The following is a 15560-nucleotide window of genomic DNA, read 5'->3' on the forward strand; positions in this document are numbered from 1 at the left end:
TGCTGTCTCGTGACGTACCCTCAAGGTCGTTGTGGAACTTCTAGAAATGGGATATGTTCCTGATGATGTTCACTATTATCAAGACTCTCACAAATCTCTCTGCCTCATCATTTGCTTTGGGCCACCGTTGAATGATGTGGTGGTGTGTTTCTGGATCGAAGATAGTCAGCCACTTTCGACTGTTGTGTGAATTGCTCCGGTTAACCCATGTGCCACTATTGATTTTCTCCATCTTGGGTATGACCTCGGAGTGTTAGGTATGAAAAATCCTGTATCATTATACACTTGTTCTATGCCATATTAGGTTAGCCGCGTGCGGCTAAATTAGGCATCATTCATATCCCTTTTATGCAACCCACTGAGTTATCCCTGCCATGTGTAAGCCTCAGTTAGCATGTGTGACTCCATTTTGTATTTCATAATCTGGATTAGGCTGTGCCTGAACTAGGCCTCATTAATCGTATTGCTTGCCTCAGCAGAACACTGTATTCAGCTATTATTTCTTTCCCTGCTCAAGGTTGGATTCGAACTTACTAATGAATAGGTCATTCTGCCCTCCCATTCCTATCCTTGTGTGTAACTTTCCTCCCACGTTAGGAGACGCTGAGCCTCAGCACTGCAACCTTGAGACACTGATAGTATGTAACCATCTGGCAGGTGGTAGCCCATCCTTCTGTGCCTGCTTTGTTCACGTTCGGCCTGAGCCGGTAACTTTCCACTGTGGACGTGGTTGGAGGTTCTTGGAGGAATGATTATGCGTTGCAGACTATTGGGGAGCCAGTATTTCAGCAGACATCTTAGGGTGCAGGCCAGATTGGACTCACCTGCAGAGTATTGATAATAAAATGCTTGCGCATATTCACTACTGTCTGACCGACTCTTCATTACTTGGGAAGGCATAGCAGGTGGTTGTAAATAACCCGAGTGATCCCTAAGGGCCACTTTCTTCAGGTAATGGACCTGGATGCTGCTAGTTCCACTTCAGGGTACTTGGATGAATCATATATCACTATAAGTACGTGACCCCAGGGAGGCTGCAGAAGTCACCGCTGACTTGCTGCCACAGAACAGTGGATCTTTCATCCATGATCATGGGAGCGGGATGATTGGGGAGGCTGGTGGCTTGGCATGCTGGGTACTCTCACACTATCACTCTACATTTTGGATGATTTGGGGGAACCAAACTGCGGCTCCTAGGTGATTCTTTGCCTTCACCGCTCGTTGGTGAAGATCATGTAGTAGGTGTATTGCCTGTTGCTTGTTGACAGAGGCTATGGGTCAATACCATTTGGATGCCTCTTGCAGGCAGCCTTCTATGGTGACCAACAGCTCTTGATGAACATTGTGAAGAGACGGGAGTGTTGCTTTGATTTTTCCATTCATTGGCCTGCGTATTCTAGGAGAAGCTTCCAGTTGTCAGCTTGTGCAGTAGTGATAGCAAGCTGAAGGCAATTGTCTTCTCCAGTGACTTCAATGACCTCTTTGACAGCCATGAGGAATGGTCTTCCTCTCTCAAGTAATGTCTTCAATGTCATGTGCCAATTTCTCTTCTGCCTGTGTGGCTGGCTGGGAATGCTTCAACAGGTAATCGGCTGGGTTTTTGACTCCATGCCTGTTTTCAAGGCTAAAGTTGAATTCTTGGCGTTGGAAGATCCAATTTTCTATTCTCTGCGGTGCTTTGGATGCCTACCTCTTGAATGTCTTGAATAGTGGAATGAGGGGCTTATGATCAATGTAAACTATGAAAGGGTGTCCATAGAGATAGAGTGGTGGCACCCCAAATGTACTGCAATAGCCTCCCTCTCGATCTGTGTGTACCTTTGTTTGGGTGGAGTCAGTGTTCTACTAACATATGCAACTGGGTCCCACACTCCCTCATTTTGACGTTGTGTCAATACTGCCTTAAGCCTTTTGGGACTCACATCTACTGCCAGTGCTGTTGTCTTCCTGGGTCAAAGTATTCTAACATTGTCTTGGCTGACAATGCTTCTTTACTTTGGTGGAATGCTTGTTCATGTACTTCACTCAATGCCCAAGGAGTCGCTGTTCGTGAGCTCCCATAGTAGCGCCATGAGATCTGCCACATTTTGCATAAAGCGGCCACAGTAGGTAACCACGGCAAAGAAACTCCTTACACCACACATGGATTTAGGCACCGCTGTGGCTTGTATGTCTTTTACTTTATCTGGGTCAGGAACTACACCGTGTCTAAAAAATTAGTTTTCGAAAAAGGTGAAACTTTGTCAAATAAACTCACACTTCTCCCTGTGGAGGAGGAAACCATGTTCCCGCAACTGGGTCAGTACTGCTCAGAGCCGGGCATGAAAAAAAATACAATCACTGAGATTTATTACACCCAGAAGACCAGTCAGTAGCTCTCTGATAGAATGTTTGATGTTACATCGCGGTCTTCACACCGTGATACGTTTAAAATGCAGTCATTACAACGTCTTGTGCTGTAGGGCGCTGGACTTAGGAATAGTATGATTTACTATTCCAACTCCAGCCTACATAACAGTAGGGGAGGTGTTGGAATAGTAAATCATACTATTCCTTAGTGTGTAGCGCCATCCAGCGCAAGTCGTTGAAATGACTTGCGTTGTAATGGCCACGTTGTAAACTTATCGCGGTGTGAAGACCTCGATGTAACAAATGTCTCCCCTCTGATAATGTTCTGAAAGATTTTTGTTGCACTGGATACGCCAAAACTCAGCCTTTTGTAACATTGTAATCGGATGTGTACTTAAAATGTTGTAATTCAACATGAGTCTGGGTGGAGCAGTATCTGATGATACCCGGCCCTTGGATCCATTTTGGAGAACCACTTTGGCCCTGCAAGTTGACCAATAATGTTGTTGACTGTGGGCTTTACATCCTTTCTCTCTTGATTGTTAAGTTGGGCAGCCTCATTTTGGCAAAGATGTTTTACTTTATCCGTCTCTTTTGGTTTCTTTGCAATTATGATGGGAGAGACCCAGAGTGTGGTTCCGGTTACTTTTTATATGATCCCTGTTTCGTCAAGGAGTTTTGGTTCTTGTTCAACCCTTGGTCTAATGTGGAACACAAACCTTCTGTGTTAGAGGGTTACCAGCTCAATGGTTTGGTCAATGTTTAGTCGCACCGCCCTGTTCTTGAGACACCATATGCCTTCAACTAGGGTGGAGGCCTGTAGGGGAATAAGAAGTGGACCAAACCCAGCTATTGTGCTGTTTGGCCACCTAACAGGAATCCCTCTCCTTCCTAGGACACATACATTTTGGCTCTTTTGTTTGTATCTTTGTGGCAGAGGTCTGCGTGGATCACTCCCGAGATCTACAGGAGTTTGGCTCCATTAGGCATAGACTTGTATCTTTGTAGGTCGGGGCATTATTGTCGTGGCTAGTCAGATTGATGGATGCCCCTGTATCCATGAGGGCCCTGATAGAAGTGTTATGGATGCAGAGCTGGCACTTCAGGGCAGTTTGATGCACCTTGGTCATGGGCAGGACCACTGGAATTATGCAGAAGTGCAAGACCAAATTATTATCCGGAAGAGTTGGCTAAATTATGTAGCAAGAAAACCCAAATTATGCAGCAGTTTATGTGGCATAAAGCTATTTTTGCGGCAGATTTTACGTGTAATGATTTAGTATTTGACATCTTTTGTAGCATCATTATTTATCTATTATTAAATGTTAACACTTCAATAGTGGTAGAAAACTGACGCAGTGATTTATACATAAATGCTTAAGACTGAAATTTTAATGTATAAAATAAATGCAGTACATAACATCAATATTTAATTAATATGTTTGTCTGGCATTGAACCACGGGAAGACCAATTGTTTAATTCTGCCCTAGGAAAGCCCTCCCTGTCTCTCAGAGTAAATAGGTTAGTCTACACAAGAGCTGCACTCTCCGTCAGCTGAGTTTGTTACACTGTTTACACATATGAGGGCAAGAGCTGCCAACTTAGTTATAAGTATATAAAGAATAGTGAAAGGCTCTAGCAGAAAGGAGCAAAATGAAAACACATGTCATTTCAGCCACCTTCAATGGTTTTTATGCACAAAGAAAATAACCAAAGTCAAAGATTCATTGTTTTTATTTATTAATTATTACCTCTGCATGTCTCTAGGTGTTTTATTTTCACAATAACATTGCATTAACACCCAACAGAAGAAACATCTGACTTTATTGCCATTTGCACACAGGTGCGGTGTAAATTACTGCCATCTTTGTGCAAAATATGTTTTTTATTTTTTGCTAGTGGATAATAAAATACGGACATATGTCTGCAACTCGTAAGAGACACTGGATGGGGTTTTATGTGAACTGCGTGTTTAGAGCAGTAGGGCTATTTTCAAAAAGGTATTCAGACTAAAGGATTTTCCACTGTCTGTTTTTTTCTGGCCTGGTCTAAACTGCAGAACTCTCTATAATTTATCCCCCTCTCTTTTAAAGAACTCCAAGCCAAATATGACCTAGAAGCGATGGAGTTTTACAACTTTTTGAACATTAAAACAGCAATCTCCAAAGCGAAACTATCCAAAAAGACGCCCTCTCTCCCGAGCTATCTAGCTACCCTCAATAAGCTGGACCACCAGGTCTCTAGGCTTTACAAACTCCTAAGGCCACAACAATCCAACCTCAACAAAGATTTTCAGCAATTCTGGGAATCTCACTCCTCGATACCAATTTCAGACATGGATCGGTCCAAAACCTGGGAATCAACCATGAAACACAAAATAAGCCCTACACTCTCCCAGACGAAGTTTTGGCTTCTCCATAAGGCTTTCTGGACACCAGCGTGTCTCTTCTCACACCATATTAGGGACAACGCCACACGCTGGAACTGCAACAAGGAAGATGGAGACCTAGAACACCTATTATTACGCTGTGTCTGTGTTTCATCCTTCTGGGACAAGGTCTTTGCATTCTATGCAAAAGTCTTTTCCTTCTTCCCCACTAGAGTTGTCTACCTTAGTATTTGGCTTTATTAGAGCCGATTCGATATCGGATAATGACACGGCCCTTGTTGACCTGTTGCTCACCGCTGCTGTGAAGATAATTCTGAACAATTGGAAGGACACCCGTAAAGCTTCCTTTAAATGTTGGTTAAACTGTGTCACTATTCTGAGAGGTGCTGATAATATCGCACTCCAGAACACCCCATCGCGCCCTCCCCATAGACAAATGTGGATTTCCCTTGACAACTATTTTAGCGTATAAATAAACCTCTTTGAACTTTCAACACACTCATACTTACCAACGGGCCTCATCTATAACTTATTCAACTGCTCCATGTATTCTGACCCAGAAAGTTTGAAGACTGTATTCCTGTATCCTCCATCCTAGTGTAGATACTCTATATGATGTATATGACTGTTGTTATGCAGCTTTCATTTCATTGCTTTATGTTGTCTTAGTCTTTAATTTACTTTGATTCTCCGTGCTTACCATTGCCCATATAGATATTTTTCCAGTCTTTTAGTAATTGTATTCCCCTTCACACTATTTGTATCCCTCAGTGACGCTTGTGTTTCATTGTATGTTTTTGTATGTTTTTGATTTGGAAACTTCCAATAAAAAACTTCTGAAATAAAACAAAAAAATGTATCCCTAGCTAACAACTAGCAGCATACTTGTGGTCAACTATCTTCTGTTTGTGAACACATTCTGACATTTTACACCTGAAAATGAATCTAGAAAAAAGGGTGTATGACTTTTAGAAACAATTGTGCAAAGTTTTACCTTCTGTACAAATATTATAGTCAGGTTTTTTTCCGTTTTATCTACTCTGTAGCATTTGCCAAGTTGTTTCTATGAGGAGAGAGCAGAGAATCTGTGGGTGGAGTAATCATTTACAGCTCGGCTGGTTTTTACAACAGGACAAGGGGTGAAACAAAAGGGTCTTATCACTTGGGCAACGTGTATGGTCTCATGGTCGTCATCATCCACGTCCTCTCTTCAGGGTGTTCTAACGACGGTTTCATCCACTCATGTTTGTTTTAGGCGTGGTTTCTGTGCATGCGGTGTGGCACACCTTTGCAAAATGATCATCTTGCCACACGACAAGCACATATTTCCTGCTGCTGGGCACTCTCCTGCTTGTGGATACTTACCATCACACCATCGGCATGAGCGAGTCAGCACTGGGCGTTTGGATATGGTTGGCTTGTTTTTCTGGTGGTTTCTTTTGACTGTGTTGACCAGCTCAGCCTTCGCAGCTTGTTGCACGACTGTCTCCATGTGAGAGGCTCCGGCTTTTGAGAGTTCTTTAGAATGGCCCAGGGCTAGAATGTGTTTATTTCAGCATGTGGGGAACTTGAAAAATCCGTTCTCTGAGCTTCGATAAAGAACAGCCTTGAACGAATTGCATGCGCACCTCATCGTCTTCATCTGGGAGCGTGCAGATGCTGGCTAATTCTTTGATGTGAGCAAACAATGAGTCAATGGATTTCTCTGGGTTTTGGCAAGCTTGTCTGAGGAGGAATCACTCATAGTCCAGGTCAGAAAAAGGCGCTAAATAAGCGATTTCTGAGGGAAATAGGGGTCCCCCTTCAGCAATATTCTTTGCAACTTCATTGATATCCACGACTGCTAGGTGGAGTAGGAGCAGCCTCTTTCATTTGTTGGCAATTTCTAGGGCTGTGAAGCAATTCTCCAACCTGTCAACCCAGTCTTTCCAGAGGGCTATATGCGTGAGCGGGAGCCCGGACACCTGAAGGGCTCTAGGGCAGGAATGGATGCCATCGGGTTACGGTGTAGTCTTTGGCAGTGATCGCCTGATGTAAAGATGAGTGAGATATAAGTGGCTGTTAGAAGTCTTCCGCACTCAGGAGAGTGGTGCCTAGGTGTGTGGCACTGTACCTGCTGTCTCATGGCTTGTGCTCCCCAACAAGGACTACTTTGTGGGCACAGCCACTTTGTCATATAGGAAGGGGTAACTATAATCGTGTGTCTTGTGGCTAGTTGTCCCTCTGGCACTCTCCTTTGTCCTGCAGTGAGGTGGGGAAAAGCCTGTTCATACAAGGAGCGGTCCGTAGAAAGCATACTGAGCCCAGGGTCCCGTGCCAGAGCAGCATGGAGGGTGTCTGGTAGCCCTACATGCCCCTGATGGTGGTACAAGTGAGCCCTCTAGATAGTAAGTGGGCAGGACTAGGATGCCCTTACACCAGGATATGGTTCGGCAGAGCAGACAGTTTCACCACCACTAGATGGCATGCTTACACTGCAGCCTTCACCCAGTAGTGGTAGAGCTTTGCCAGAGCCCAGAAAAAGAATGTAGAAGGCTGCTCGTGCTAAAGGAGTTGCAGTGGCTGCAGAAAAGAAAGGTGGTGCACCAGTGAAGCAAGGAATATGCGCTGGAGAGGGCAGGGCAGATGTAGGCCCCCTTGTCACTGGTGTAGTATATGTGGTCATGCTGCTAATAACCACACAAACACTCCACGACTTCAAAAAACACTCCACCTGGTGCTTAGGTCTCCTTTATTAACATCACGGTTTCAAGTTTCAAGTTTCAAGTTTCAAGTTTATTTTTTTGATTTAGTTCTCCACTGAGAACCACAAATATTCAGTACATAATATAACATTTTAAACCGTTTTGTTAAAATAGAGGTTTACATTCTAATACAAAGTTAAAAAGGGTTTTAAAAACTTGAAAAAATTGTAGCAGACAAACTCGTTTGGCGGAGCCTTACATGGTATGATCAATTCCTGTACAGAGTTAAGTCTACATTTTGTATAAATTGGTTGTAAAAACCTTTTTTTTACCTTTACCACTGTCACATTTGGGCATGTGAACAACAAATGTTCCAAGTCCTGCTCCCCACCATTACACAGATTACAGATAATACTTGATTTTCTTTTGAATGCCACCTATATGTAACTGTTTTTACTGGAAGTATCCCAAAACGGAGCAGCACAATCGATCTACTGACCCCATGCTTTAAATTAAAATTAATATACTGTTGTGTTTTCTTAAAGACTATAGATTCTGCAACATTTTTATATAAAGACAATTTAGTGCAGTGCTGAGAGTCAAGATCAAATCTGAGTCTTGGAGTAAAATGTTTTAAAAAGAGCTTCAGCTGAGCAGGTGTCCATGACTGTAACAAATTATTATTAACATTAGATAGCTTAAAAGCAGTTAAAACATTCTTTGAGAATACATGTTTCGAAGATTCTTTTTCAAATGTTTCTATTTTAAGTAGAGATCGAAGCGTTCCTTCTTCTGCATGGATGAGGTTGTATGCCCACCTGATGATATTGGCAATTCCTCTGGCATAGGAGCTGGTTAATGAGAACTCGAGGCGGAGAGCTTGTACCGGTACAGCCTGAGACAGCTTTGTTAGCTTCCGTAAGATCTTCTCTTCTTTTAGGTCTAGAAAGTTCCATTGGTTTATTGGGATGTATTCAAGAGCGTATGACAGCACTGGTGGAATCTTGGCGCTGTATACCTGAAGCAGAGAAGAAAAGTGTATTTGTCCAGTTGCAGCATATAACCGTTAAAAATGCCCTCACATGAACCTCAGATTTACGAGTCAAATTCTGTGTACGGAGCCTATTTTGAAGAGACTTGGGGAAGATTCGACCTAAATAGGTATATTCATTTGCCACTTCCAACATTTTTCCCCCTACAGACCAGTTGAATTTGGTACTCTGTTTCCTTCCTGAAAACGGAACTATTTTTGTTTTCGCGATGTTCTGTATTAAATAGTTTTCCTCCGTATAGTTGTGGAGTGCTTGGAGGCTTCTATGCAGGCCAAATGGTGTTTGGTCTAAAATGATTACATCGTCTGCATACATCATGGTGTGAATTTTGTGGAAGGCAATTTTAGGTGGAAAGTTGCATATCTGTTTAAAACATTCAGGCGTACCACTGGGGTAAAGGGAGAACAGTAGGGGAGCAAGAAGGCATCCTTGCCTAAGGCCGTTTGGAGTCGGGATAGGGCTTTTCCCTCCCCATTTGGACCTGACACCAAGTCTCGAAATGTAATGATGTTTTTATATGAAGTAATTTTCCGGGATGCCCATTTTGCTGAGTTTTCTATCAAATGCAGTGGTAAAGTCAATAAAAGCAGCATACACAACCTGGGATTTTATAGCCACGTATTTGTCAAAGATGGTTTGCAACACAACAATATTGTCAATGACCGAGTGCTTTGGTCTGAATCCGGCCTGATATAAGGGGTTTAGTCCAGGTGAAAAGGCCCAGTCCTTAGGATGGTCTAATATTACTGCTGTGAAAATCTTTCCTGTTGCATCTAAAAGGGCTATCTGCCTGTAGTTGCCAGGTTGCAGCCTGGAACCCTTTTTGTGTATGGGTATTACAATGCTCCCCTTCCAAGATTTGGGGATTTCCCCAGTGGTAAAGATATGGTTAAAAAGGGGAGATAACATCTTGCTCCATTCTTTGGCATTACATTGGAGGAACTTGATCGGAATTAGGTCAGGACCCGTTGCTCCTGTCATTCTCGCCTTTTTTATAAGTAGCTCAATTGCCATAGGGACTAGGTGCTCCAATATTTGAGGATTTTATTTCTGGATTTCCAGCAAAATTATCAGTCATTTCTGAATTAGTATTTAGTTTATATACATTGGCAAGGTATGATTCCCATTCTGTCGGAGGCACCGGGATAGCTTGTAATGCTTTTTTTGTGCCCGTTTCTTTAGCAATTATATTCCAATAGGCACGTTGGTTATTTTGTTTTGCTGCTATCTGCATATCTACCCAGTTTGTATCCTGGGTTATTCTCTTAATTTTTTCTTTTTCTCTCCTACGTTGATTTTTCAATTTGTTAATTTCTAGCTGTTTGGACACTGAGTATTCTAGAAACTGCGATTTTATCAATGTATTTAATTGTTTGGTATAAGTAGCTAATTTCGGTTTTTCATATTGATTCTTTGTTGTTCTCCATTGCTTTAACTTTTCCTGTAGTATTTGTAATAACTTTTTGATAGCCATTTCGAAGTTTGTTATCGGATTTATTGAGTGAATTATTTGAAATAATTGCGTTGAATCGATTATGGTAATAGTTTTGTTGAGTGTTGCTGAATTCCAATGAATCCGTCTTTGTGCCTGATTTACCAAAACTGTGCTAAGGCTATACATAATATGGCTTGACAAGGAAAGTTGTGTCTTCCACTCTGTATTTGCTTGTCGAATAACATGGTCACTGCCATGAACAAAATTAATTTTGAGTTGTAAAACTGTACCAAACAGATCAGAGCTACAAATCATGTAGTCCAAGAGTGAGGAACTACAGTTCCCCTGTCTTTTATTTGAGGCGGGAATGTCCCCTTCTACATTACCATTTAGTATTATTCCACTTAACATTGGGAGTGATGCGCCAAAAATGTTTCCTCTTTTATCCGCTTTGTTTTCTTTAGGAAATAGTGGAATGGAGATTCCCAGGGCCTCTTCTTTGTATCAGTTTGCCCATTTTAGAAGTACCGCATTTTATATTTTCCCATTGAAGTCACCCATAATGAAAAGCAATGGATAGCCTTGTCCTTCTACTGTATTTTTATGTCTTCTAGGACTTATATAGCAAGTACATCCATTTTTGCTCCAGGGGGGATATAGACATTACAAATTAGTAGATCTTTTAGGGCCAGATGTAGGAGCCCAAATACCGGTCGGTAACGGCCGATTTCGGCCGTTACGGACCGGTATTTGGGTTTTGCAATGTAGGGGGCTTAAAATTACAGAATCGGTATATTTACCGATTCTGTAAAATGACCGATTCGGTAAATTACCGAATCGGAAAATATACCGATTCTGTAATTCTAGATGTAGCTAGCACTTCGAAGAGTGCCACAGGCCCTTAAGAGTCGGTATTTTACCACACAATCCTATTGTGTGGTAAAATACAGAATTCAGGTGTGCATGCACATCTGTGCATGCACACCTGTGCCATGTGACACACAGACATGCCCTTAGGGCATGCATGTGTGCCACATGTCACACAAGCCTGTACTTGGGGTGCTAGAGGGTGTCAAAGTGACACCCCCTGCACCCTTGCAGGATTCGGTATTTACCGATTCGGTAAATACCGAATCGGTATTGCCCATTGATTCCTATGGGCTTCAAGGCCCAAAGGAATCAATGGGCAATACCGATTCGGTATTTACCGAATCGGTAAATACCGAATCTAACAGATTCGGTAATTGTTATTTAAAAATTACCTACATCTGCATCCTTCTAATTTACCGATTCATAAATACCGAATCGGTAAAATTCGGTATTTATGAATCGGTAAATTAGAATTACCTACATCTAGCCCTTAGAGCTTCTAGAGAATTTATCCCAAACTTAATCTTGATATATTGATAATTCTTTGAGTTAGTTGGAATTATTTCTTGGGCCCATTTGTAATCTTCATTAAGCAAAATCGCTATCCCACCTTTCGCATGTCCTCGATCAACCTGCTCTGCGGGAATATCATAGATTTTGGAAAAAGGGGGTGGTGATGGACAGAGTTTCTGAATGATGCAGAATACTCTTACCAAGTCAAGAGATCATGGTTTTAATCCATCACCTGTTTTTTAGCTCATTGCACCATCCCAGCTCAGAACCTGGCTATATGCAAATTAGTCTGTTCCTGTCCCAGTGCATGATGGGAACAGGGCAAACCAAACTACCAAGCCAATTCTTATACTGGGAAGGAGACAAGCTTCCGGGGACCGGTTTCTGGCATCACAGCCTTCGTCGGCCCGGCTTGCTTGAATCCTGATGGTGCAATGAGCAAGGGACTCACGTCTGAGTATACCCTCCCACACATAGTGTGGATAAAATCGATTTTGGAAAAAGGGGGTGGTGATGGACAGAGTTTCTGAATGATGCAGAATACTCTTACCAAGTCAAGAGATCATGGTTTTAATCCATCACCTGTTTTTTAGCTCATTGCACCATCCCAGCTCAGAACCTGGCTATATGCAAATTAGTCTGTTCCTGTCCCAGTGCATGATGGGAACAGGGCAAACCAAACTACCAAGCCAATTCTTATACTGGGAAGGAGACAAGCTTCCGGGGACCGGTTTCTGGCATCACAGCCTTCGTCGGCCCGGCTTGCTTGAATCCTGATGGTGCAATGAGCAAGGGACTCACGTCTGAGTATACCCTCCCACACATAGTGTGGATAAAATCGATTTTGGAAAAAGGGGGTGGTGATGGACAGAGTTTCTGAATGATGCAGAATACTCTTACCAAGTCAAGAGATCATGGTTTTAATCCATCACCTGTTTTTTAGCTCATTGCACCATCCCAGCTCAGAACCTGGCTATATGCAAATTAGTCTGTTCCTGTCCCAGTGCATGATGGGAACAGGGCAAACCAAACTACCAAGCCAATTCTTATACTGGGAAGGAGACAAGCTTCCGGGGACCGGTTTCTGGCATCACAGCCTTCGTCGGCCCGGCTTGCTTGAATCCTGATGGTGCAATGAGCAAGGGACTCACGTCTGAGTATACCCTCCCACACATAGTGTGGATAAAATCGATTTTGGAAAAAGGGGGTGGTGATGGACAGAGTTTCTGAATGATGCAGAATACTCTTACCAAGTCAAGAGATCATGGTTTTAATCCATCACCTGTTTTTTAGCTCATTGCACCATCCCAGCTCAGAACCTGGCTATATGCAAATTAGTCTGTTCCTGTCCCAGTGCATGATGGGAACAGGGCACCATCAGGGTTCAAGCAAGCCGGGCCGAAGAAGGCTGTGATGCCAGAAACCGGTCCCCGGAAGCTTGTTTCCTTACCAGTATAAGAATTGGCTTGGTAGTTTGGTTTGCCCTGTTCCCATCATGCACTGGGATAGGAACAAACTAATTTGCATATAGCCAGGTTCTGAGCTGGGATGGTGCATTGAGCTAAAAAACGGTGATGGATTAAAACCATGATCTCTTGATTTGGTAAGAGTATTCTGCATCATTCAGAAACTCTGTCCATCACCACCCCCCTTTTCCAAAATCGGTTTATCCACACTATGTGTGGGAGGGTATGCTCAGACGTGAGTCCCTTGCTCATTGCACCATCAGGGTTCAAGCAAGCCGGGCCGAAGAAGGCTGTGATGCCAGAAACCGGTCCCCGGAAGCTTGTTTCCTTACCAGTATAAGAATTGGCTTGGTAGTTTGGTTTGCCCTGTTCCCATCATGCACTGGGATAGGAACAAACTAATTTGCATATAGCCAGGTTCTGAGCTGGGATGGTGCATTGAGCTAAAAAACGGTGATGGATTAAAACCATGATCTCTTGATTTGGTAAGAGTATTCTGCATCATTCAGAAACTCTGTCCATCACCACCCCCCTTTTCCAAAATCGGTTTATCCACACTATGTGTGGGAGGGTATGCTCAGACGTGAGTCCCTTGCTCATTGCACCATCAGGGTTCAAGCAAGCCGGGCCGAAGAAGGCTGTGATGCCAGAAACCGGTCCCCGGAAGCTTGTTTCCTTACCAGTATAAGAATTGGCTTGGTAGTTTGGTTTGCCCTGTTCCCATCATGCACTGGGATAGGAACAAACTAATTTGCATATAGCCAGGTTCTGAGCTGGGATGGTGCATTGAGCTAAAAAACGGTGATGGATTAAAACCATGATCTCTTGATTTGGTAAGAGTATTCTGCATCATTCAGAAACTCTGTCCATCACCACCCCCCTTTTCCAAAATCGGTTTATCCACACTATGTGTGGGAGGGTATGCTCAGACGTGAGTCCCTTGCTCATTGCACCATCAGGGTTCAAGCAAGCCGGGCCGAAGAAGGCTGTGATGCCAGAAACCGGTCCCCGGAAGCTTGTTTCCTTACCAGTATAAGAATTGGCTTGGTAGTTTGGTTTGCCCTGTTCCCATCATGCACTGGGATAGGAACAAACTAATTTGCATATAGCCAGGTTCTGAGCTGGGATGGTGCATTGAGCTAAAAAACGGTGATGGATTAAAACCATGATCTCTTGATTTGGTAAGAGTATTCTGCATCATTCAGAAACTCTGTCCATCACCACCCCCCTTTTCCAAAATCGGTTTATCCACACTATGTGTGGGAGGGTATGCTCAGACGTGAGTCCCTTGCTCATTGCACCATCAGGGTTCAAGCAAGCCGGGCCGAAGAAGGCTGTGATGCCAGAAACCGGTCCCCGGAAGCTTGTTTCCTTACCAGTATAAGAATTGGCTTGGTAGTTTGGTTTGCCCTGTTCCCATCATGCACTGGGATAGGAACAAACTAATTTGCATATAGCCAGGTTCTGAGCTGGGATGGTGCATTGAGCTAAAAAACGGTGATGGATTAAAACCATGATCTCTTGATTTGGTAAGAGTATTCTGCATCATTCAGAAACTCTGTCCATCACCACCCCCCTTTTCCAAAATCGGTTTATCCACACTATGTGTGGGAGGGTATGCTCAGACGTGAGTCCCTTGCTCATTGCACCATCAGGGTTCAAGCAAGCCGGGCCGAAGAAGGCTGTGATGCCAGAAACCGGTCCCCGGAAGCTTGTTTCCTTACCAGTATAAGAATTGGCTTGGTAGTTTGGTTTGCCCTGTTCCCATCATGCACTGGGATAGGAACAAACTAATTTGCATATAGCCAGGTTCTGAGCTGGGATGGTGCATTGAGCTAAAAAACGGTGATGGATTAAAACCATGATCTCTTGATTTGGTAAGAGTATTCTGCATCATTCAGAAACTCTGTCCATCACCACCCCCCTTTTCCAAAATCGGTTTATCCACACTATGTGTGGGAGGGTATGCTCAGACGTGAGTCCCTTGCTCATTGCACCATCAGGGTTCAAGCAAGCCGGGCCGAAGAAGGCTGTGATGCCAGAAACCGGTCCCCGGAAGCTTGTTTCCTTACCAGTATAAGAATTGGCTTGGTAGTTTGGTTTGCCCTGTTCCCATCATGCACTGGGATAGGAACAAACTAATTTGCATATAGCCAGGTTCTGAGCTGGGATGGTGCATTGAGCTAAAAAACGGTGATGGATTAAAACCATGATCTCTTGATTTGGTAAGAGTATTCTGCATCATTCAGAAACTCTGTCCATCACCACCCCCCTTTTCCAAAATCTGCGGGAATATCATATACATAGTATTTTTCTTGATCGAAATTTGATGTGGACCAAGTTTCTTGCAGGGCCACTATCGCTGGACAATTTTTTGTTATTTTAACCATCTTATCTTGCATTTTTCCTGAAATAAAAGAAGAAATAGTCAAGCCTGTGCTAAACAGAAGATTTACTATCCTTAATTTGTTTGTTGCTGTTCAGGGTCTCTGAGATCCAGGCCCATGAATAATCGCTCATTGTTATTTCCCTGTTAGGAGTTTTTTTACTCCAGATTCCTCTTTCGCCATTCTTTATGGAGACAAATATGTTTTTTGCGTAGTGGTCTGGGGGGTTGTTCATGGTGTTAAGGCTTTGATTCAGTTGCTGCGTTTTAAAAGATTCTTCTGGTATTTGTATCTTTTGGACTTCGCGATTTAATACTGGAGTCAAATCATAGCCGTATTTGTGGTGAATCTCACTCTCCTTTAATATAATTCCTGGTATCACTGGAGACCAGAATTCTACAATCGCTGTTGTTG

At 43.1% G+C, this 15560-nt stretch overlaps 1 protein-coding gene across 1 annotated transcript in view; it reads right to left on the reverse strand.

The window, feature by feature from the left end:
- LOC144818679 (uncharacterized) overlaps window positions 1–15560 on the reverse strand; it is a 255026-nt gene that overhangs the window by 177101 nt on the left and 62365 nt on the right. The window lies entirely within an intron of this gene.

The sequence above is a fragment of the Lissotriton helveticus genome, chromosome 2_1 (genome assembly GCF_964261635.1).
Source record: "Lissotriton helveticus chromosome 2_1, aLisHel1.1, whole genome shotgun sequence".
NCBI lineage: Eukaryota > Metazoa > Chordata > Amphibia > Caudata > Salamandridae > Lissotriton > Lissotriton helveticus.